Consider the following 24,353-nt stretch of genomic DNA (forward strand, 5'->3'; position numbering starts at 1 on the left):
CTATGGCGAAATGGTAAGTTATACCAATAAGCCCTTTTTGGTATAACTCTTCCAAATCTCCAACAAAAATTTGTTTATTGGCATAATGTTATGGTTTTGCCAAGTATAATAATTTTATACTGGAAGATTAAGATACAACAAAAGGAAAAACTTATCGGGCTATAGTATATAAGCTATATCGAAAGCATAAAATATAAGGGTTTTTAGTGATGTCAGAGTAGGTGTCTTGCCACTTCACTGAAAACAAGTTTTTGGTATAATGATCAAAGATTTGTAGAGTGTGGAAATGTCACGCTGAGGTTTTATTCTACACCGAAAAGATGGGTGGGCCCCATTTCTACAGTTAAATAATCGTCGACAAAACTAGCCAGGAACCTATGACAAACTCTATGATTTTGTTGTAATGAAGAAAAACAAGAAAGGATGTAAAACACTATACTAAAAAGTATATGTTATAGAAAAAATGAAAGTTGTCAAAATAAAGTCCTAAAGCCTACACCGATATATAAAGACATTAAGAACATATATTGGTCTAAAGAAGGGTCTCTTCGAAGCGGGAATGTGCATATGTCGAAGTCCAATCTTACACTGAAACAAGGTCATATCGGGATAACTAAAATTTGTTATACCAACAAGGATTTACATTATTATCTTGTTATTTTCATTCAGTGAACAAGAAGGCATGCATTATTGGATGAGTATTGTATAGGTTTGATTAAATTCCTTATATAGTGATTGTCATAATAAGAGAAATAAGTTTAGGAAGTTTGACAGTGGATGGCTGTGTAGGACTATCTAGCAGGGAGACAAAAAGAAAGGGGTTCCATAAGACTCTGTGCCCAATTAAGAGGAAGACACTGGTCAATATTGCATATTCAACATTGTATTCCATCAAATGTTAATAAGATATATCATTTCAGTTTCATAAAATAGGAAGTAATATTTTATTTTAGTTTCAGTTTTGCAAAGTAGAAGTAAAAGATAAGCTCAAGATCATTCTCATTCTCATGCCATTTGAGAGTGATCCCTAATGGAAATATTGTAACATAATCTTTCTAAGTATCACCAACCATAGCATAAATAGGGAAGAACTGGTGATAAGGTATACCTGCCTTGGCTTGACAGGGCCAAAAGTGAAGGGGATTAAGATCAAATTGATCATTCCACTAGTTGACCAAAATCGATTCTTGATCCTAATCATAGAAACTGACATGCTCTTAGGGATCATCAAACTAGTGATTTTGAGAACCAACAAATTGGTGACTCTGCTGGGGACATAAGGAATCAGAACTTCTATCACATACTCTGTTGAGGAAAGAACTCAAAATAATAAATTTAATCCCATAAAAAAGGAGGCGACTTTGATTAAAATTATAAAGACAACAAGAGCACATTTTACATGTATGGTAGGAGGTCATTAAGTCAAGGATACCCTATTCACCATGTTAACTATAAACATAAGAATAAAAAAGAGTAAGAAGCAAACTGGTATAAACTTGAAGGAAGCCATTTTTGAATCTATAGATATCAGGAGTTTAAGTAATTCATCCATGGAATAGGATATGTCATTCACCAATAGGATAAACCAATATTAGTAGCCCACAACACATTGCCTGACTTCTGTAGAAGAAGACATTCAAAGGCAGTATGAGGCAATGACCTTGGCTCAAGAAGCTGCAACACTAAATCAAAGATGTGCTCAGATAAATCAGTAACCAAGTCAACCTTCAAGCCCTGAGAGTGAACATCAAACACCCAGCACTCCCCCTAGTTTCTCATTATCATCAAGGATGTACTTCACTCAGGTACACAATGTAAATTCACCAAAAGCATAAGGAACCGAAACTGCCCAAGAATTGAAGGATCAAATAAACAAAATTCAAGAAGGTCTAGAGCATATGAAACTCATTTCATAGAGAGATGCTTTAGTCCAACAAATGCAAGAGTTGGCAAATAGCATAATGTAGCCTCAAAATATTCATACATCCACCCAAATCCATCAAAGCATGGCTATGAATAATACCATGCACACTACTATGACCACTCACCCTTCATCTCATATGAATGCATCCACCACTAATCCTTTATCAAGTATCCATACTACCACCATACATACCAGTGCCCCATAAATCTTTGTTGGCATTTTTGCCCCATCTATGACTTCTACAACCCAAAGAAATAGAAGGAAATTCAATTATGGTAGTAACTTCTCTGGACAACAACTTCCCCCATATAATTACTCAAGGATGAATCAAAATATGTATAATCCTTTTCTACATTATACAAACCAATACAACCAGAAATATAATCAGTTCCATCAAGGTCCACAAATGCAAAATTATCAGCATCAAAACCAATATGGACACCAATACCAACAAAAACAAAATGTGTTTGTAAGGGGACCAATGAATGTTGATAGATACAAACAAATGGATTTTACGGGGATCCTTGGATACCCCAATCCAATTAGTGATGAACTCTAAATGATTATCCCTAAATTTTTAGGAAATGGAGAGGCTTCGAGAGAAGATCAAGTAAGAAGTTTTCAAAATATCTTGGATGATTTTGATATATGGGAAGAAGATGTTTTCATGAAATTATTTTTGCAATCTTTGACTGAGGCTTCCCGTGAATGGTAATTGGGGGGAATTCAAGACACTATTCCTTGAACAATATGGAATCCATATTGATCCAAAGTTTTCCTTGCATGAGATTACAAATATACAAAACGGGTGTAATGAGTCGGTGTCTGGCTTCAACATGAGATTCACAAAGTTACTAAGTAAACTACCACCTCATCTTAAATCTAATGATTCTATGGCTCACTAGTTCTACATTGATGCTTTTGGTCCTAAAACAGGGTATGAATTAAGGACAAGAAATCCCACTAATCTAAATGAAGCCTATAAAGCTGTAATTATCATAGAGAGTAACAAGAAAGTGTTTGGTAAAATAGGAAGAAGGGATGATGCTAGGTTTTATAATCCAAAAGCATAGACCAAACAAGTAAAGGAAGAAGATAAGATGGATAAAATTATCAATGCTTTGAAGGATCTCACACACAAGGTTACTAGAAATGATAGGCCACCATTCCAGAGGAGTGATAGATGGAGATTACATGACATGCCATATAAAACCATCTAGAAGGATGGTAGACCTATTGAGGATAAAAAGGAGACACCTGATCCTTTGAGGAAATAAAACAATCATTTTGTGGAAGAGTCCCCTTGGTGCATGATGTGTAGTTTTCCATATTCCCCACTACAATGTGTTGTGGCTCAAAATATGCAAAATGATGAAGCATAATACATAGACCAAGAGGAATATGATGATAGTTAGACCATTAACATGTTGTTTTCCATGAGATAGTATGATTCATCAAAGGATGAGGGATATGAATATAATATTGGTAAGAAAAAACAAAATAATCAACCCTATCAACAAGAAGTGTTTTTAGACTACAATGATGACACCGATAGAAATATTTGGGGGAGACATGGCACAGTGTCATGGAGGAGACCTTCTGAGGAGGAAATAAAAGCCCTCACTATTGTTGTTGTTGAACAAGCTAAAAATAGTTATAACTTAAGAAATAGGATCGTCAATCATGATCAAGGTAAGCTTGCAAGTATGTTTATAAAGGAGAAAGGTACAAAGGTGCATGGAAATGGTAGGGCACCAAAAATTATAGTGACTAAGCAGGTCCCAAATACACATAAAAATCAGGAGCCCCAAAAGAAGGATGCACGACAAATATAACTTCCTAAGACATCCACGTCATCAAAAAATTCATTTGATATCACCAATGCATTGTCACAAATAAAAATTTATGTACCTCTACTTGAAATGATGAGGATTTCAGAGTATAAAAACAACACCCTATCGTGGATTTCAAAAGTACCCCCTAGCCTAGGTGAAAAAAACAAAAAGGATAAACAAGTGGAATCAGGAAAAGGAAGCCAACTTGCTCTTGAAATATACTTGGGAACTACTCTTCCAGATGATTCATTCTATTTAACATTGGTGATAAATAATAGACTAATGAGAAACTGCATGATTGACTTAGGAGCAGCCATAAATGTAATGCCATTGGGTGTCATGAAGGAAGTTGGTCTGGAAGATGATGACCATTATGGTAAATATTATGCAATGGATAACATATCAGTCCCTATCGTTGGAGTCATAAAGGATGTGGAAGTGAAAATATCATATTTCCCTAAAGCTGCGTACAAGATAGACAGTACAGTTATAGATGTGCCTCCAAACAATGTGATGTTGCTATCAAGACAATGGACAGGGCTTGTAGGAGGAAGCATCCAATTATATTTTTCATACGCCACAATACCTGTAAATGGAAAACAAGTAAGGATTGAGAGGAAACCAAGGTCACCCCATATCATTGAATATCCAAATAATGGTCCCATGGTGAATTTATGTGATATGGGAATGGAAAACTTCACCGTACAGATAATAAAACTTGAACTACAAAACAACGATCTAATGGAAGATCGTGCTTAGAAGAACCATGATAATATTTGATAGATCTTCTTTGACAGAACATGCAGTAAAGAAGGAAATGCGGCAGGAGTAATTTTCATTTCTCCTGAAGGAAAAACATTTAGGTATTCTTTTTTACTATCCTTTGAGTGCACAAATAACATTGCAGAATATGAGGCTCTTCTGATAGGATTGAATATGACACTTAAGCATGGAATAAAAATGCTAATTGTCTTTGGAGACTCTAAATTAATCATCTCACGAGGTCCAAATATTCATCAAAGCACAAAAGGTTGAGACTATACAAGAATGTAGTATGGGATTGCCTTGAAATTTTTGATATTTTCTCAATCAATTGGATAGATAGGTCTAAAAACATAACTGTAGACTTTCTTGCTAACATAGTCCTTAGGCGAGAAGATATTACTATGGAAAATATCTCTAAAGTTGAAATAAAAAATAGGCCATCCGTCCCAAACAATATCTACAATTGGTAGGTATTTGAGGATGATGATGATTTAGTGAAATTCTTATAGTGCATTGGCAAATATGAAGCATAAGAAATAGATTTAAATGCATTTGTTGAGAACATTGATGGAAAGGATATGGTTTTTGGGAATGAGGTGGTGAAATTGAAGATAAACAAAATCCCAAGGGGATTAGTTCCTTTGGAGATATTTTTTGATGGGAGTGATGCTCCAACTAAAGCTACAACAATGCAAAATGACAGTATGGAAGAAGTAAATTTGGGAACAGAGCATGCCCCTATTGGTATTTGGCATAACTGATGCGGATTAGGTCATGCAGTTGAAGTTAGATGATTACATCGGTAAAGGATAGAAGTATATTTGTGATGAAGAGATTGATATTCTATGAATAGATGACATGATCAGTTATTTATGTTGTCATTGCTGGCAATTGATGTTCCTAATATTTTGTTTAATCATCTAAGCAATTTGGTCTACCAGAAGACAGGGTTTACTGATAAAGAGATAAAGTCTATGAAATAGGACTTTAACTAGTAAAGCTGAATTGTTTTGATTGGATCGATCGATTGACAATGAGTGGTGATTTTCAGTTTGGATGGTGAACTTGTATCATGGAAATATGTATATGACTAGAACCAGAACTTGTGATGATTACCAAAAGGCGTGTTTCAAATTTCTGATGAATTTTTGCTAAGGTTTTAGTAGGGTTTAAGGACCGGTGAAGAAATCATCAAACCTGTAATGATTTATGTTATGACGGTGATAAAAAATGAGTCTACATGAAGTTGGTAATATAGCACAACCTACATGAAATATTTAATAGCTATTTTAGCATGATTCAAGGAAGATTTTCTTGGGAATCAGTGAAATGCTTAATAGAGTGTTTTGAGGATACATATCGAATTTCTATGTTGAGTTATGATCAATCAATGATTGATATTGCATTGTATTTTATTGTTATGATCTAGATAGCAATCTACGATGATATTTTGTGATCTAATTGTAAATTCATGATGTAATTAGGTTTTGTGGCCGACCTAGTTGAGATGGCTATTTATGTTGATACAGTTGATGTTTATTGTGTCGGTGGTCTTAGAGAATGTGTTAATCCATCCAAGTGAAGTGTGAGATCTTCTTGAGAGTTTCAGAGTGTTGAGTATAACTGGATTTGATCAACCAAGCAAAGAAGTGCAAGAAAATAGATCATTTTCTTACTGTTGTTCCCTAACAGTTGCAGCAGGTTAAATCCCTTGACTAGGTAGGTTCTAACATGCCTTAAACATTTAAGTCCCCTAATAGGGAAACTCTCAAAAGAGTGTTAAATCCTCTCATGAGGTTGATCCTAATAGATCATCAAGCTCCTAATCGAGTTTCAAGGCAAATCCCCTAACCAGATGACTCCTAACAAGGTCTGCTCTTAACCAGGTGTATTGTAAGCTCCTAACAGGGTGTACTTCAAAAGAGTACAAACATTTGTGGGTGCCACATCCCACCGTATTTTTTTCCCTATTTGGGTTTCCACATCAAAAACTTATGGTGTTCATGTGTGGAATTCTTTTCATGTGATGTTCTTTTTTATATTTCATTTCATGCATTATTTTTGAGACACCAGTTATGATGTTTTATCAGAAGTTTATTAGAGGTTACTGATACTAATAAGAATCCATTTTAGAAAGTATTTGATCTTATTGATAAGGTTAATGAGTTGGTAATTGATCAATTTTATATGATTATTTTGGTGGTGTAAGTATTGGTAAATTTTTTTAATTGATTTGATTAATGTGTTAAGCAAATCTGATAAAGAGGTTATTAGATCTGATTACATAAGTTGAGATATTTGTTAAATGGTTGCAAATCTGAGATAAGTTGAAATAAGTTTTATTTTGAGTTAAAGTTTGAATTGGTCTTAATATTGATTCACCCCCCCTCTCAGTATTAACCGGATCCTCATAGGATTAATAGCCCCAAAGAAGGTATACATTGGAAAGAAAGTAGCTCCCAAAGTCAGGGGCATGTTGATAGCCTTGTTGAGAAAATATTGCCATGTGTTTTCTTGGTTGTATGAGGACTTAAAAGCCTATCGAGAAGATCTCTTTCAACATGAAATTCCACTCAAACCTGATGCCAAGCCATTTAGGTAGAAATAGAGGCCAATCAATCCAACCTTAGCACCAAAAATGCAAGAGGATCTCATGAAATTGAGGGATGGTAGAATAATAAAACCAATCAGACATTCCTCTTGGGTCTCTAACTTGGTACTAGTGAGGAAGAAAAATGGGGACATCAGACTGTGCGCAAACTTCATAAATTTGAACATCTCATCTCTCAAAGACAATCACCCCTTGCCAAACATGGATGCCTTGCTACAACAAGTTACAAGATGTGAGCTATTATCTATGATGGATGGATTCTCAGGCTATAACTAGGTCAAGGTTAAAGAGTCTAAACAATACAAGACAACCTTCGTGATACCATGGGGTACCTATGTTTATGTAGGAATGCCTTTTGGATTAATGAATGCAGGGGCTACTTTTCAGTGGGCCATGGATGTAGTGTTTGCAAACCTCATCAACACTATCATGGTGGTGTACTGGGATGACCTCAGTGTATGCTCAAAGAAGGAGGAAGACCACTGCATGCACCTTGAGAAAATATTTTTCAAAGCCCTTGAATATGGAATATCTTTAAATCCCAAAAAGTGCCAATTTGCAGTCACTGAGGGTAAGCTTTTGGGGCACATAGTATCAAAAGAGGGGGTAAGAATACATCCTAACTAAGTTGCAGCCATTGACAAGATCCCAATCCCAAAAATAATGAAGGATATCCAGTCATTTTTTGGGTAGATTAATTTTGATCAAAGGTTCATTTCAAACTTTGCAGAAATTGTAAAGCCTATATAAAAATTGTTGAAGAAAGGAGCAAAAATTGATTGGACATCTGAAGAAATAGATGCATTTGTAGACATCAAAAGGGCCATCAAGGAGGCTCCGATGCTAAAATCACCTAATTTCAGTAAGCCATTTCAAATATTCTCTTTTGCCTCTTGTAAAACAATAGTTGTTGCTATGCTACAAAAAAATGAGGAGGGATATGAACAACCCATAGAATTTTCTAGTAAATCCCTCCAAGATGTTGAACTAAAATATGACATTAATGAAAAACAAGCATATGCATTAGTGAAAGTTGTTAAAAACTTTAGGCCATACTTGGTAGGTGCAAAAGTAATAGCATATGTTCCAAATGTAGCAGTGAAGGATATCTTTAGGCAATCATAAGTAACAACAAGAAGGTGCAGGTGGATAAACCAAATTCAACAATTCAACATTGATATTCAAATCACTAAGCGAGTTTGAGGACAAGGACTTGCTAAGCTAATGGCTGAGTCAAACTTGGAGTCATGTAGCACCCGCCAACAAACCCTAGGAAACTACACTAACAACCTAGAAATGGAGTAATTTTTTTTTGTTGACTAGTTAGGTTTCCATTTAACCTTATCTAGGCAATGTGATTAAGAAATTAGTTCAATTAATCTTATCTTAGTGATGAATCTTAAACATTGATTATCTAATTATGTTCTTGACATGAGAGAAAACATGATTACATAGTCTCATATAGCTCCCTATGGCATATTGACTCCACTACTTAAAATCAATACTAACTTAATGATTCTTAATCCATGCATTAGATTTATAACTTACGTGAAAATGCACGCATGCACTTAATGATTTAGCTATAATAATGTCTCCACATAAAGTTATACTACATAGGCTGCCCTATAATCTCAAACGCATTCTATTATCCATAAAGCTTAGCAATCTCCAAATATACATGTCTTAGCCTACCTAATGCAATGGCACTTCATACTCTTTCTAGTGCATGACATTAAATGAGAAGCTTCTATCATATGTACCTTAGTTATAATTACATATCTTATGCCTACATGATTATAATGCATCCAACCAGACAATCTACCACACCATGTAATGCATAATAACTAGCTCTCATCCTACTATATGCATGCTACTAAATGTTTATGCCTTAACATGCTATGAAGGAACTCCTAATACCATTATCTTAATGTCCTTATCGCTTCCCACAAGCAACATGCATCACTTATAAACCATTCTATCTGGAGCTATCATAAAATGCATGCATACTAGCTTATCTATACAATATTATGAACATTGGCATTGCCTACACATTGATTGTTTTATTGGCTTCCACCATACTCGTGAGATTATAATCATTTATATCTCTTATGTAATTAAAATTCTCAATCTTGCTGTAGTTTCCAGCCACTTGGCTAATTTAGTTTCTATAATGTTTAATTAATGTCTTTATGGTGTATGCCATGATCTCTACCTTAATAAATAATAGTTTAACAAGGTCTTGTTTAATAGTCATTACACAAGTTTTAGAGTCTCATAATCATGATCTAACATCTAACCATATTGCATCCACATATACATGAAAATACATCATTCCCATACAAATGTTCCTTTCATAGTTTTGAGTATAACATGATTAAAGTAAACAAATACATCTTTTCTCCATTACATCATGAATCTAACTACATGTATACATCTATTACATGTCATGATAGTGTCACATAAATGTTTAACTTTCTTCCCAAAGATATTTCCATTATAAACACATAAGATATAACTTACTATGTAAAATATAGCATAAGCATGGCAATTACACCACAAGTGTTTGAGTCTTAATACATGTTTTACAATTTTGTCCTAAATATGAAACAACTAAGAGTCTATACTCTTTACAATGTTGCCCCAAAAGATGAAACAACTAAGAGTCTATGCTCTTTTCACATGATTACAATGCTGTCCAAAAGGATGAAACAATTAAGAGTCTATACTCTTTACAATGATGTCCCAAAAGATGAAACAACTAAGAGTCTAAGCTCTTTTCACATGATTACAATGTTGTCCAAAAAGAGGCATAAACATTCCTAAATCAATAATACATAAGAACCATTACATCTCTAACCATAAGATGAACTCCATTGAATGCCAAAGTCTAGTGTACAATCATGGATACACTACATGCTACTAATACATAATCCCAAATGATTCTAAGATTGCTTGACCTTCAAATGATTCCTACACTATTACACAATAAGTACATCTCATATGACATGAATTTTGTACATAAATCTGCTCCATAGAATCTGTAGCCAATATGAAGAAAGATCCAAGTCCATACACAAGAAGCACAACAACAAGAAGGAAAAAACCCCAATGGAAAAAATCTCCAACCACTCGACCAATATGGATCCTACAAGAAACCATCCCCCGAGCTAGGAGATGTCACTAGGTCCCAACACACACACTACTCCTAGGTGGATGCTTAAGACCAAAGGGATTAACACCAAGAAAGACTTCCATACACATGGACCAAAACACCAATGAAATCAACAACCAAGATAACTCCCAGAGGCCGACTAAACATCAAAACATAAGTGCGAATGTAAAACACAAGGGAATCACATGTACAAGGGAGTGCCATCACATGCCAAAAAAAAACATAAGGCTCTTGCCTAAGGCACATGGAGCCATATCAACATTTGAGAGACCAAGGGAGATTGGCTTACCATCTCCATGGTCTTCTCATGCTCAACCTAAAATATCCTCCCTAGGACTGAGTCATGAGGCACTACCATTTATTATCTTTTTAATTAACTGTCTACCCATTCCCATTCATTAAATTAATTATCACTTGATTAGAACAAGGTAGACTCCCTTAAGCCAAAGAGGTCTCAACTTTGTGCATCCTTACAAGGAACCTCATGATAGTCCATCTCTCGTGACCCCAGGTGTCACAAAGGAGCCCACTCCCTTACATGGACCCACAACTATATTAGAAGAGGCTCTAAGTCAATAAGTAAAAATAAAATAAAAAATTATACAATACTCAAACCATGCACAAACACATGCTCAAGAAGATTAAACATCAATATGGAAGAATGGACGAGCCTCTTCACCAAAAGAGTATATAAACCAAGTTAATACACTGCTGCAATCAAATTTAAAACAAACCAACAATGCATTCATAGCTGCCATCATAAAATCAACAACACAAGGAAATTTCCTACTCAAGGCAAAACACCATGAGACAATTCAAAATAATAATATAATTCCATATTTTGATAATGGCATCAAACTAAACAAAATTAATCTGCAATACAATCATATGCAAGGTGGCCTCTGGTACCAAATTGCAACATAACACACAACATAGAAATAACATTGACAAATGAAGACAAAAGAATAAGATAGGGGCAACATTTACTTTACGCTTGGCCCATGCTATAACTCATGGGCTGCACCCTAATTCACAATGAAACATAACATTCCAACCTCTAAATTTGTATACAACCATTATGGACTCATGTGCTCAACATTAAAATGGTCAAATAAACATCATATTATAACATTCGAATAACTGAGTATACATATATATACACAAATCTGCCCAACACACTGATTATGATTGATGAGTATATCGAACCCATTAAAAGGGGTGTTTAACCCCATTGAATATGATAATTTCTGAACAACAACAATACTAAATATCTCCCAACACCAAAATGTGGTGTTTCTGCCATGTTATGCACGTTATGCACCGACCATGACATGGGTGGTGCAGTGTACCCATCATACCATGGGTGGTGCTAGGCACCACCATGTCATGGTGTGCTATTGCACCCCAAGCCGTGTGTGGTGCTACACACCACCACGATGTTGGTGGTACATAGCACCCACCATGTCGTGGGTGTGCTTAGCACCACCATGACATGGGTGGTGTTGTTGCACCCATAATGTCATGGGGAGGGTGTTATGCACCACCATGACATGGGTGGTGCAACAAAATCCACCATGTCGTGGGTGGTTCTGGCACGAAACCCATGATATGGCTTAATCAAACAACAAACAAAATAAATGGATAAGGGGGCGGCAGGGATAAACATGGGGCAACAACCCCAATTTCAGAATATGAGTAATGGTAAATAAGTCAAATACCCCCCCCCAAAAAAAAAAAAAAAAAAAAAAAAAATTTACAAATACAATAGCAGGGAGATCTAAAATAACAAATAATGATCAAAATTCTTGAATACAAGTAATAGAAAGAAACCCCAAACCATATAATTCATTTGATTCCAATCAAGAACAAAGAACATATAATGAAATGCAGATTTCATACACATAATTCTTCCCAAATGTTATTAAAATAACAACACCCCCAAGAAATTTCATTTTTCATTACAAATCATATACCATGCAGTCACAAAGAGTACACACATAGGGTTCCAAAGCTGAAGAAAGAGACATGAAAGAAGAATGGATAGCAGGAACCAACCTCTTCCTTGAGTGATGGAAGAGAAATCTTTGATGGAGAGCTTGCTCACTCCTTCCAGCAACAACAACACTCCAAACCAAAAGAAATTTCCAGGCCAAGATTGTAGACCAACTTTCCCCAAATTGCCCAAAGTGCCAATAGAGAAAATGAGTGTAGAAGAAAAATTGCAGAAAACCCCAAAATTCTTTCACGACAAGGTTTAAAAAAACAAAAAGAAAGGAAATACATTGAAACCCTAGCCAATCCAACAACCAATGAAAATATTTCCCTTCCAACTATGGGAATAAAATAAACTTATTTTTCCCATTTATTTTTATGGGATTCCAAAAATCAACTTGAAATAAAAATCACAACATGATTATTTCTAATTACTCAAAATATCGCTATTGATAAAAATCATTTAAATAATCAAACCCATAATAATTAAATAAAGATTAAATTTCAACATTAGATAAGTAAAATAATTAAAATAACCAATAAATAATTAAATAAAGGTCAAAATTGCCAATAAATAGATAAAATAAGTAAGGCGAAATAATTCAATAATTGAATAATTCAAATCACTAAGGACATTAATTATTAAATAAAATCTCAATTAAATGTTAATTTAAAATTAATCGCGAGAATAATTAAATAAATAAAAATCGTTAAATCGTAATAAATTAAAATAACACTACCACAAAAAAGATCATGAATTATTATCAAATAATTACCCAATCGAAATAAATCATTTATCGCCAATTATTAAATAAAATCAATCCAATACAAAATCAATAAATCACGATAACCAGATAAAATAATTAATCTATTATTGTAGTCAATAATTCACAATTTAAATAAATTAAATAAACTAAATAATCAAACTCGCCATGCCACATACTCAAAAATCATGACGACCAACTCATCATGGAAAAATTTGCTAGGATTGACAACAAGTACTCAACGAAAACCTAGACCTAGAGTGTGGGTAGGGAACCAGTGACACCTCTGAACCATATATTTGCTATCGGGAAGAGACACACTCACACCTGTAAAGCTAGGGGAGCTTGCAGCTGGCTGCTCGGGAGGAATGAATGTCTTAGTACCTACAACCCTACAACCACAACGAAGATACATGTGCATATACATGATAGTTTTGATACTTAATATAAGTACAGATCCAATAGCCAACAAGATGAGAGGGGGGGGTGAATCATACAAACTTAATCATCCATAAAAACATCAGATTCAACCTTGGTAACATATATTAGTCATATAATAAAAAATTGTCAAACATGCAAACTCAAAAGCATATGAACAATATAAACCTCATAACACCAGATTTAACGTGAAAACCACTGTGGGATTTTGGACCCACTAAGAAATATACTCTTCTAGAGTATGCTCGATTAAAAGCAAATCCCATTAAAGATTACAAAACACATTGCTAGATATGACCCGGTTAAGGGATTTCCCTCAGATATGTTAGGATCTTCACTTTGTTAGAAGTGACCTTGTCAAAGGATTTCAAACACTCAATCAGAATGTCACCTTGTTAGAGGATTTACATATAAGACTGTTAAGTCCACTCTGTTAAGAGATTTCCTGTCACTTTCACAAAATAACAGTAATACAATCTATCTGCAACTTCACATCTAAAATGCTAAAGTAGATTCCTATTTGTTCAATACAATCTAGACATAGAACTAATCTTGTCTATCTGTTGGGCATCAATACTCTATTATTCTAACATGTCTTCAAGCTTTTGTGCTCGATAATCACTATGTAGCATCCATGTGCATACACTTGCCCGCATACATTGTTTATCAATAGTTCCTTATTTATAAACAATCTTCTAACCACTTAATCTCCTTGATCACATTTCCCATGATTAATCATAGCCATCAGATCTTCAATCTTGTCCAGGTTCATTGTATCTTTTGATTTGAAAATGTTTTACCCCACCTCGGAACTTGCACATTCACCTTGGAACTTGTGTTAGGGTAATGCGGTTCAATATGAGTTGTAGATCTTCTTGCCAACTTTCCATTGCCTTACATTCGTTAACAAACTTCTTCTATGGCTTGCCAATCATTGATCCGCTCCAGCTCATCAACATCTTTCATTAAATATCACATGTAAACATTTAATGCATTCTGTTATAGCTCGGTTACAACTCGGTGAATACTAAACTTTACTCGGTAGACATTCTGTCTTCATTAACTGACTGCGATAACCTTAGGGTTTACCGACTAGGTTCTTTGCTTGATAACATAGTATAGTATTAACCTTTACATTTTACAACATATGTATGGTGTTAAAACAATCTAAAACATCAAGATCTCATCATTGTTTGACTCGGTAGAGTTGCCCATTGAATAACTTATCCCCTTATTCATCATATTCTTTCTTGTGTCTTTACCGACTTCTTTATATTCTTCATATCATATTTCTTAGGATATGGCAACATCATACTGAATTAGAAAATCAATTTCTTGACATCAATGACAAAATAATAATATCAAGATAGTAAAACATCTTTAATCAATTATGTCCATAATCATCAACAACCTTCTCAATATCCTTGTAATACTGCCAACAATCTCCCCCTTTGGCATTGATGGCAAAACCAATTGATTTGACCTTTAAAAATTTGGATTGCTATGATTCTGAAATGCTGAAATGCTCTCCCCCATACATCAGACTTCTCTTCTGTTTTCAGTCTTTATTTCAATCTATAGTCTTCTCTCAATCTTCTCAGGTCTTCTCTCCTTTTGGTAGATCTTCTCCTTCTAGGTTCTTCTTCTTGGTCTTCTCCCCCTAGGTAGATCTTCTCCTTCTAGGTTCTTCTTCTTGGTCTTCTCCCCCTTTGACAACAATGCCAAAAAGAATAGAACTAAAAAATAATTTCTTGTTGTAAGAAGTTATTTCCTGTTGTTGTGTATCAACTGAGTCTCAGTTAGAGCATTTGTTTACAATTCCTATTCCCTGTATCATTTTCTGTATTATCCCAATATTATTTCTAGTACACTTTCAGAAAAACATTCTAAAGTGTATCACTCTAGCATCAGCTCCCCAAAAGATATTCAATAGATTCATCGAAGTGATGATTTCACCGAACTCGGTCAGTGAGTAAAAGATAGGGGTAGAACCCCTAACTTACTTCTTAGATATTCAAAAGTGTCCTTTGGTAGTGGCTTGGTGAAGATATCAGCTATTTTTTCCTTTGTGTTAACATATTCCAACACCACTTTCTTCTCTTGAGCTTCTTCTCTAAGATAATGATATTTGATAGATATGTGCTTTGTCTTAGAGTGCATAACAGGGTTCTTTGAAATATTAATGGCACTAGTATTGTCACAGAATATAGTTACTGGCTTGGTAACTTTCTCATTTATACCTTCCAACAGTTGTTTGATCCATGCAATGTTGGTACAATTCAGTACTGCAGCAACATATTTAGCTTCGGTTGTTGACTGAGAAACACATCCTTGTTTCTTGCTAATCCAACTCACTAGTCTTTCTCCTAAGAAGAAAGCTCCTCCACTTGTGCTTTTTCTATCATCAATGTTGCCTGCCCAATCAACATCAGTATAAACTTTTAAATCAAAATCATTTCCTTTCTGATATACTAAGCCATAATCTTCAATGCCTTTCAAGTATCTGAAAATTCTTTTGATTGCTGTCATGTGTATTTCCTTAGAATCTGCAGAGAATCTTGCAACAATACCTACTGCATGTGCTATATCTGGCCTGCTGTGAACAACATATTGTATTTTTCCAATCATGGATCGGTAGAGTGTCTCATCAACAGATGCAGATTCATCATTCTTTGATAGTTTGCAGTTTGTAGTCATAGGAGTACTTACTGGCTTTTATTCCTCCATTCCAAATTTCTTCAATATTTCCTTTACATATTTGGATTGAGTAATGAAAATCTCATTTTTCATTTGCAGTATCTGTAAGCCTATAAAATACTTTATCTCACCGATTAATGACATCTCAAATTCTTTGCTCATTTCATTTCCAAATTTCTTGCATAAAGAGTCATTTCCACGAAATATAATATCATCAACAAATATGTCTGAGATTAGTATTCCATTTTCATCATTCTTCATGTACATGTTGTTGTTCTCACTTGTCCTTATAAAACCAGTCTTAATCAAATAAGAGTGAAATCTTTCATACCATTCTCTAGGTGCTTGTTTCAGACCATATAAGGCTTTGTTCAATTTACATACCTGATCTTTATTATTGTCTTCAACAAATCCTTTAGGTTGTTCAATGAAAACTTCTTCTTCTAATATTCCATTCAGAAATGCAGATTTGACATCCATTTGATATACCTTGAAGTTTTTGAAAGCAGCATATGCCAACAATGTTCTAACTCCTTCAAGTCTAGCAATAGGTGCAAAAGTCTCACCATAATCAATTCCTTCTTCTTGGGCATATCCTTTGAAAACCAATCTTGCTTTGTTCCAAATGACCTCACCTTTCTCATTTAGCTTGTTTCTGAAGATCCACTTTGTACCGATTACATTTTTGTCCTTTAGTCTTGGGACTAGTGTCCATGTGTCATTCTTCTTGATTTGATCAATCTCTTCAGTCATAGCATTTATCCAATATTCATTGTTGAATGCCTCTTTCACTATTCTTGGTTCAACTTCAGATATCAAACATGTGTTCTATCTCATTTTGTTCCTTGTCATCATTGGATCATCTTTATCTCCTATAATCTGACTTGGTGCATGGTGTCTTCTGACATATTTGGCTAATATAGGCTCGGTAGGCTCTGTATGATACTCTTCATCACTCGATAACTGGATATCTTCCTCATTTCCTTCAACAGTTATCTCAGTAGGACTTCTCGGTTGCACATAGACAAATTCATCAGTCTTTCGGTTCTTTGGAATTCCTTTCATCAGTTCTTTCTACAAATTCATCAATTTTCACATTTGCACTTTCTACTATTTTGTTAGATGATTTGATCAAACATTTAAATGCTTTGCTTCTAGAAGAATATCCTAGAAATGTTCCTTCTTCACTTTTTTGATCAAACTTGCCATTTCTATCATCTTTATGAACATAACATTTACTTCCAAAGATCTTAAAATAACTTACATTAGGTTTCTTGCCATACCAAATTTCATAAGGTGTCTTCAAAGTACCTTTCTTCAATTGAACTCGGTTCAAGGTGTAAACAGTTGTGCTTATTGCTTCTCTTGTGGAACCTTCTTCTCAATCATCAATGTTCTAGCACAATCCACAATAGATCTATTTCTTCTTTCAGCTATTCCATTCTCCTATGGAGTTCTCAGTGCAGAGACTTATCTTTTAATACCATGATCATTACAAAATAGGTTGAACTCATCAGATGTGAACTCTCCTCCTCTATCTGATCTAAGACATTTCAGTTGTCTTCCTGTTTCATATTCAACTCTAGCCTTTTACCACTTAAACATTTGAAAAGCTTCTGACTTTTCTTTTAAAAACATTACTGACATCATCCTTGAATAATCATCCACAAATAATATGAAATACTTATCACCATAATAACTTTGAACTTTCATAGGAGCACAAAGATCAGTGTGCACAAGATCTAAAATTCCTTTAGAAGTGTAGGACTTACTTGTAAAGCTGGATCTTGTCATCTTACCCATCTGGAATCCTCGGCACATAGCATTCTTAGGTTTTTCAAGACTCGGTAGACCTCTTACTCTGTGCTTCTTACTTATCTTGATCAGATTATCAAAATTAACATGACAAAACCTTTTATGCCATAACCAGGTATTATCAATCTTTGCATGCAAACACTTATTGTGAGTAGAGTCAAGGTGAAATGTATTACCTTTTTTTTGTGTCCCGGTAGTAGCTAACTTTCCATTCTTGTCATGAACATTGACAATTCCTTTCTGAAATTCTATTCGGTAACCTGTGTTGTTTAGCTGTGCTACACTCAAAAAATTATATTTCAAACCTTCAACCCAATAAACATCATTGCATCTTTCTTTATCAAGAAGTGTTATGCATCCTTTACCTCTTACTAGACATGGTGCATCATTACCAAATCTAACATAGCCTCCATCATAATCTTCTAACATAACAAACTTGTGTTTATCTCCTATCATATGATGTGAGCATCCACTATCTATAATCCAAGATTCATTAGTGTTTATGTGAGATATTAGGGCTTTTTCTTCCTACCTTTCTTCATCTGATCCATCCTTGATGGCCACATAAACAACTTCCTCTGTATCAGTCTCATCTGATTTATCATCTTTAGATTCCTCATCAACAATTAAGCATGTCTTTCTATCTCTTCTTCTAAAGTCTCGGTGTCCTCTGTAATGATTATCTTTTTGTCTGTCATCTTGGTAATCTCTCTTTTTAGTGAAATCTTTGTCAGGACAGTTAGAAGCCATATGTCCAATCTTATCACAATTGAAACATTTCAAAGGTAGTTTTCCTTTATACTTACCTTTGCCTCTCGGTAACCTTTTGGACAATATTGCTTCAAACTCTTCTTGCTTTTTGATTTCTTCATACAGTTTGTGTACCTCCTCCATGTTCTTCCTGTTGATAACCCAAGTATACCTACAAATCTATCTATGAGATAGCCAATCTCAATCAATGAAACACCTCAGGGCTTGGACAACATGACAAGGATATGAATCCTTCTACTCTTTAGGCTCTGTAAAACCTAGGCGGGTATACCTTTGATGCATTTAATCAGACCTATTACACACAAGACTGCATCAATCAAAAGCAGATGGATCTCAAAAGGTTCAAAAACTAAGAGATAACTGCAGATGGGCTAGATCCACACTTGCAACTCAACATTTTGAATCATGAGATGGAGGGACACTTCTACATAACATAAAATATAAAAAGATATTCTGATTTTGAATTTTTAAATGGTGTTTTGACAACCTTTAAATATTACAAGAGACCAGTGCCTTATCCAGGCCACAGAGTCATGCATAAAACTGGAAGAGAAATCTCAGATGCAAGTTCTTTTCAACATTAAATTTTCATGTATCAATGCCTTACATTAATACAATCCTCTGCTCTGTCACAAAACCATACTTATATGTAGATATCCAATATGCATTCAAAATCATTAATGTTGGGTTTTAGGATTTAAATCGTTCCTTGAAGAATACCCAAAAGACAACATTACACTCTTAGAGGAATCTAAAAGAGACAACTCAAATTATCCTTGATAATATGAAATTATATGAATCTGAGTACATTTTGGAGACAATTTCATGGAAACTCACACATGCCTTGCATATGTGTGAACCTGCAAACTGAAACTAAACCTATAGTAAAGACAACACTGAAAACATAGACGAACACACTGTCATTTGCATTGATAAAAGGATGCCATCACTGGAACCTGCAATTTCGGATTTCTCCCTTGGAGCAAATCTCTCAAAAGTTGGAACCCCTACAACTGAGAAGAATTGGGAATAAGAAGGAGAGGGAAGAGAATCAAATCTACAACTGAAAATTGCCAAGTGTCTCCCCTATAACTGAATTTCATTCCTGTGGATACTGCTTCCAAAATATCCCACATTTGTCAAAATTAACCTCATAATTGGATTCTTCACTCCAAGAGCTTTCCGAAAACATATAACACTTTATATTTTGGCCAAACTTTAGACCCTGGGCGAATTAATTCCCCAATGTGCTCAATCATTTAAATTTTTCGAAATTTAATATAGTTTAGACTATATCATTTACTCATTTTAATTTTGATTTTTGCCTCTGATGTGCTCTGACGCTTTGCCACGTGGCGGCCTCCGATTGGTTGATGGGGTTGACTGGACGCCACCTGGGATGACTCCTCATCACTGCCACATGTTCACTTGCTCATCCGTCACTTGGCTGCCACGTGTACACCACCTCAGCGCCACATCATCATCACTGGACTGCCACCTGTGCGCCAACTATGTGCCATGTCATTGCCACCTCACTGGGACCCGCCTGTTGGACATCTGACTGTACCCGCCACCTGGATTTCGCAACTTCGCAGGGTGTAACTCGTGTGCATCCTCCTTTCGTGAAATAGCGCGCACCGTTGATCCATCTCGAACTTGCTCACTCATTAAACCAGCCTTCCTCTGCAAAATTTTGTTTGTCTGTCTCGGGAAGCATGCCTACATGGGATCCACCTGATCGTCACTCAGTCATCTCCTCTATCGCCTCAAGAAGCGTGTTCACGCGTGGGCCCACCTTGGGTGCCATCGTGCACCATCCATCAAAAGCCTTTAAGGCTTTGACATTATAGTATGGTGGAGCCTTATACTTAAATACCAAAAAGTTACACTTCCCAGCCAATGTGGGATAAATACTTTTAGCCTGGGAATGCCTTTTTGAAGCTTTTTCTGAGTTTTAATGGCAATTTTTTTATTTGCATGGATTTCGATGGCCTTTTCAACCATGCAGAGGAGGGAGAATGGACCTGAACATCCATGTGAGGAGGGGATGGTTTGGTTGGAGCTATAGAAACTTATTTACACTAGCATTTGTTTGCTATATCTTTTAAAACTAATTACTTGCCACTTCCACGCAGCAGGGGAATTGTCAATAGTTTCAATTTGCTGAAGGTTTCAATGCCTTGTAATGCCACATTGCTCTGACAAAGCCTCTGCAGTCGATTTCCAACTTCAACGCCATGTCCAGCAAGCACACTGGCATTTATCTTATAATTTTCATTGCTCTTCATAAAACACACAAAATTTTATGCCTGGCAATGTGCATTCATCAAAGTTTATGAGAACCATTTCCAATGTTTTCTCCAGATAAATCGATGCCCAAGTGTTGTTTGAAATTCCAAATGGTTTGAAGTCTCTTTATCCTCCATTGGCTTCCACGAAGGGAGGAAGTTGTTGTTGAATGAATTTGATCTGAATTCCACATTGCATTGCATGCCACGTGAGAAAGGAGGATGGATGTTGTGGTTCCTTAGTTCTTTCCACTCCACGCAGAGGGGGGTTTATGGCTTTTAACAGCCAATTGCATTTGCTTGAATGTATATTGTGCCTTCCCCATACTCTGCATTCTACTAAAGCATTATTTTAAGTTTATTGTGGCTACTGCTGTTCAACGCCATCTATCATCTGCCATCCATTGCCAGCAGAGAAAGAGAAGGGGGAGGCACGTGAGGAAGAAATCACTGCTAGAGCACTCCAAACACTACGCTAAACTCCACGCACACTGCATTCTTCAAAAGACTCCAGCTGCTACTTTACCTTCCCTGTCATGCAAAGAGGGGATTCATGCCAATTGCTATATGAATTTAGTTTTGAAGTTTAACCCCTTTTCACAGGCCACTTGAGGGAAGGAATGCCAAAATTGCATTGGCTGGAAACATCAACACCTTTCTAAACTCCACAGTAGAGGGAAAATTCGCCAAGTTCACTTGCGAAGTGCACTTGCTGTAGCTTGATGGTTTCTATAGCCTCTTCACCAGCCATCACATGAGAGGAGGCCAACAATGGTTTTCTATTTCTATGCTTCTTTTCTTAACAATTTTACATTGCCAATTCACAAACCACGTGAGCTTAGATAGATGGCTATACACCAGCGAATTTGCATTTTCATACTTTTTGTTTATGGCAACCTATGGTATGTAATCATCCAAAATCATTACATGCAGCAGAGAGGGTGAGATCAATGCGAGCATTATCCAGGATTTCAAGTTTTGTAATAACATCATCACGAAGGTCAATGGCTACTTCTATCTTATCTTTATCAACCAATTCCCACACCCCTCCATTGCTTACATCTAGCATGCAAAATACCTTGGTTGTATAGATCAAGAGAGGCATTCACATTTTTGCATTATCCTCTGGTGGGAAACATATAAGTATTCGACTCCAACAATGGACGTCAACATTACTCTAGAAATGCTCATAAAGCCAAGTCGCCAATAAAATAATGTGCGAGCATGAGCCAGGTCGGGCCCCAAAGTGGATCCGACTAAAAAAAATTTTGATTTCAAGCAACTAGCCTTTGAAATGCTTCACGGACCTCAAACATACCTCTGGAAATGATCGGCACCATTTTCGGATCATTAATCCGCATTTTACAACCTTCAGGCAATTACGCCACAATTTTCACATTTAATCGCGAAGATGTAATTTTCAAACCTGTCAAAACACCTTTCTGGAGCTCGCCATCTGACAGGCGTGTACTCTGATATGCAAGAATGAAATCTACCAAATAGTTTCTCAAGACGAGTCCCGAGCGAAGAGATATTAATTTCCGAAAACGGCCAACCAGCTTTGTCGACACTGCGGACCTGATGAAGTCAATGTCCTGGCAACACATGATGCCTTTCTCAAAAATATCAAACGACCTCCGTAGGCCCTCAAATTTGAAACATAGGTACCTTAAAGTACATATTAAATCTTTGAATTCTCAGTTTGATCACCAGACTGACAGGATGCAAATGGCGCACTCACCAAAACGGCTACATTAATTGATATAACACTGAAGTGCGGATAACTGAATTTGATGGCAAAATGAGCTCTTTTGAAAACCGATCAAACGGATTAGTAGAGCCTTGAAATTTGAAACGTAGCTCACCATTTATACCAACATTAGCCCGGAACAAACATTCTGACATGACGCTCACCAGGACATTTTTACACTTGTGCAAACATCACAAACTACAAACGGATTGAGCTTTGAAAACTGAGCAAACGGATTCATAAGGACTTGAAATTTTGCATGTTGACTCACATTTATGCAGAAAATTCAATCCATTTTGAAATTCTTCATGATAATAAACATGGCAAAAGATATAAACACCCAAAGTAGGCTACTTAATAAAATTTGCACTTGTGCCTAGAATGCACTTTCAGCGCACCCCTCGAAATGGGTACCTAGTAAACTTATCCAAACTGAATTCTGAAAGTTGCACATCACTGCATAGGCCAAATGAAAGGTGTGGGACATGAATCCCGAGCCTTACCCTCTGAAAATCAACTGGCTCCACTTTACCCCCTTGCTAACTAGGCATTCAAACTGACTTATTTAGGTACTTTTCTGACATGCAGAGCAAAAATTTGAAATAGGCCTACAAACTTTGACTCAATTTTAAATACTCCCAACACTTCCAAAATATTTCACTTGCTCCACTGTGATCTCCTTCAGAGTACTTATACTTTCTCTCATTGTAATCATTAGATTCATTCAAATGAAAAGAAATAAATGCAGATTCAACTTTATTTACCGATGACCCACTGTTATCAAAATTACTTAACTCAAATGCATGTAGCTTACCAATAGTAGCATCCAAGGAAACTGGCATATTAGGTACAGACCTAAATTCATTGATTGCAGAGACTCGGATTGCATAGGCAGGTAGAAGGGTTCTTAACAACTTACTTGTCACATCCTTTTCTTCAATAGTTCCTCCTGCTCCTTTGATTTGATTTACAATCTCCTTTAGTCTTGTACTGTACTGGGTTATGTTCTCACCTTCATTCATCCTCATAGATTCAAGTTGTCCTCTTAGACTATCAACTTTTGCTCTTTGAACATGTTCATCTCCTCCATATACAGATATGAGCTTAGTCCACATTCCCTTTGCATCATTGCAGCCTTCTAGATCATTAAACTCAGAATCAGTCAATGCAGATGTTATTTCAATAATTGCTTGAATATGTTCTTTCTTTGCCTTTATCTCTTCCATAGTCAATGGATAGGTGCTCGGTGCAACAAAATCATTCTCCAGATAGTATAAAGCATATTCTCCAACTCCTGATAGATGTAGCTTCATCCTTTTCTGCCATGTAGAGAAACTTGACTTATTTAGCTTAGGTGCATCCCTCTTATACATCTTTGGATCTTTAACTCAAGTGCCTTTAAACTTTCCTTCTAGAGTCCAAAGCTCTGATACCAATTGATAGTTCTGATACTTAATATAAGTACAGATCCAATAGCCAACAAGATGAGGGGGGGGGGGTGAATCATACAAACTTAATCATCCATAAAAAC

The sequence above is a fragment of the Cryptomeria japonica genome, chromosome 5, assembly GCF_030272615.1.
Source record: "Cryptomeria japonica chromosome 5, Sugi_1.0, whole genome shotgun sequence".
NCBI classification, from domain to species: Eukaryota; Viridiplantae; Streptophyta; class Pinopsida; order Cupressales; family Cupressaceae; genus Cryptomeria; species Cryptomeria japonica.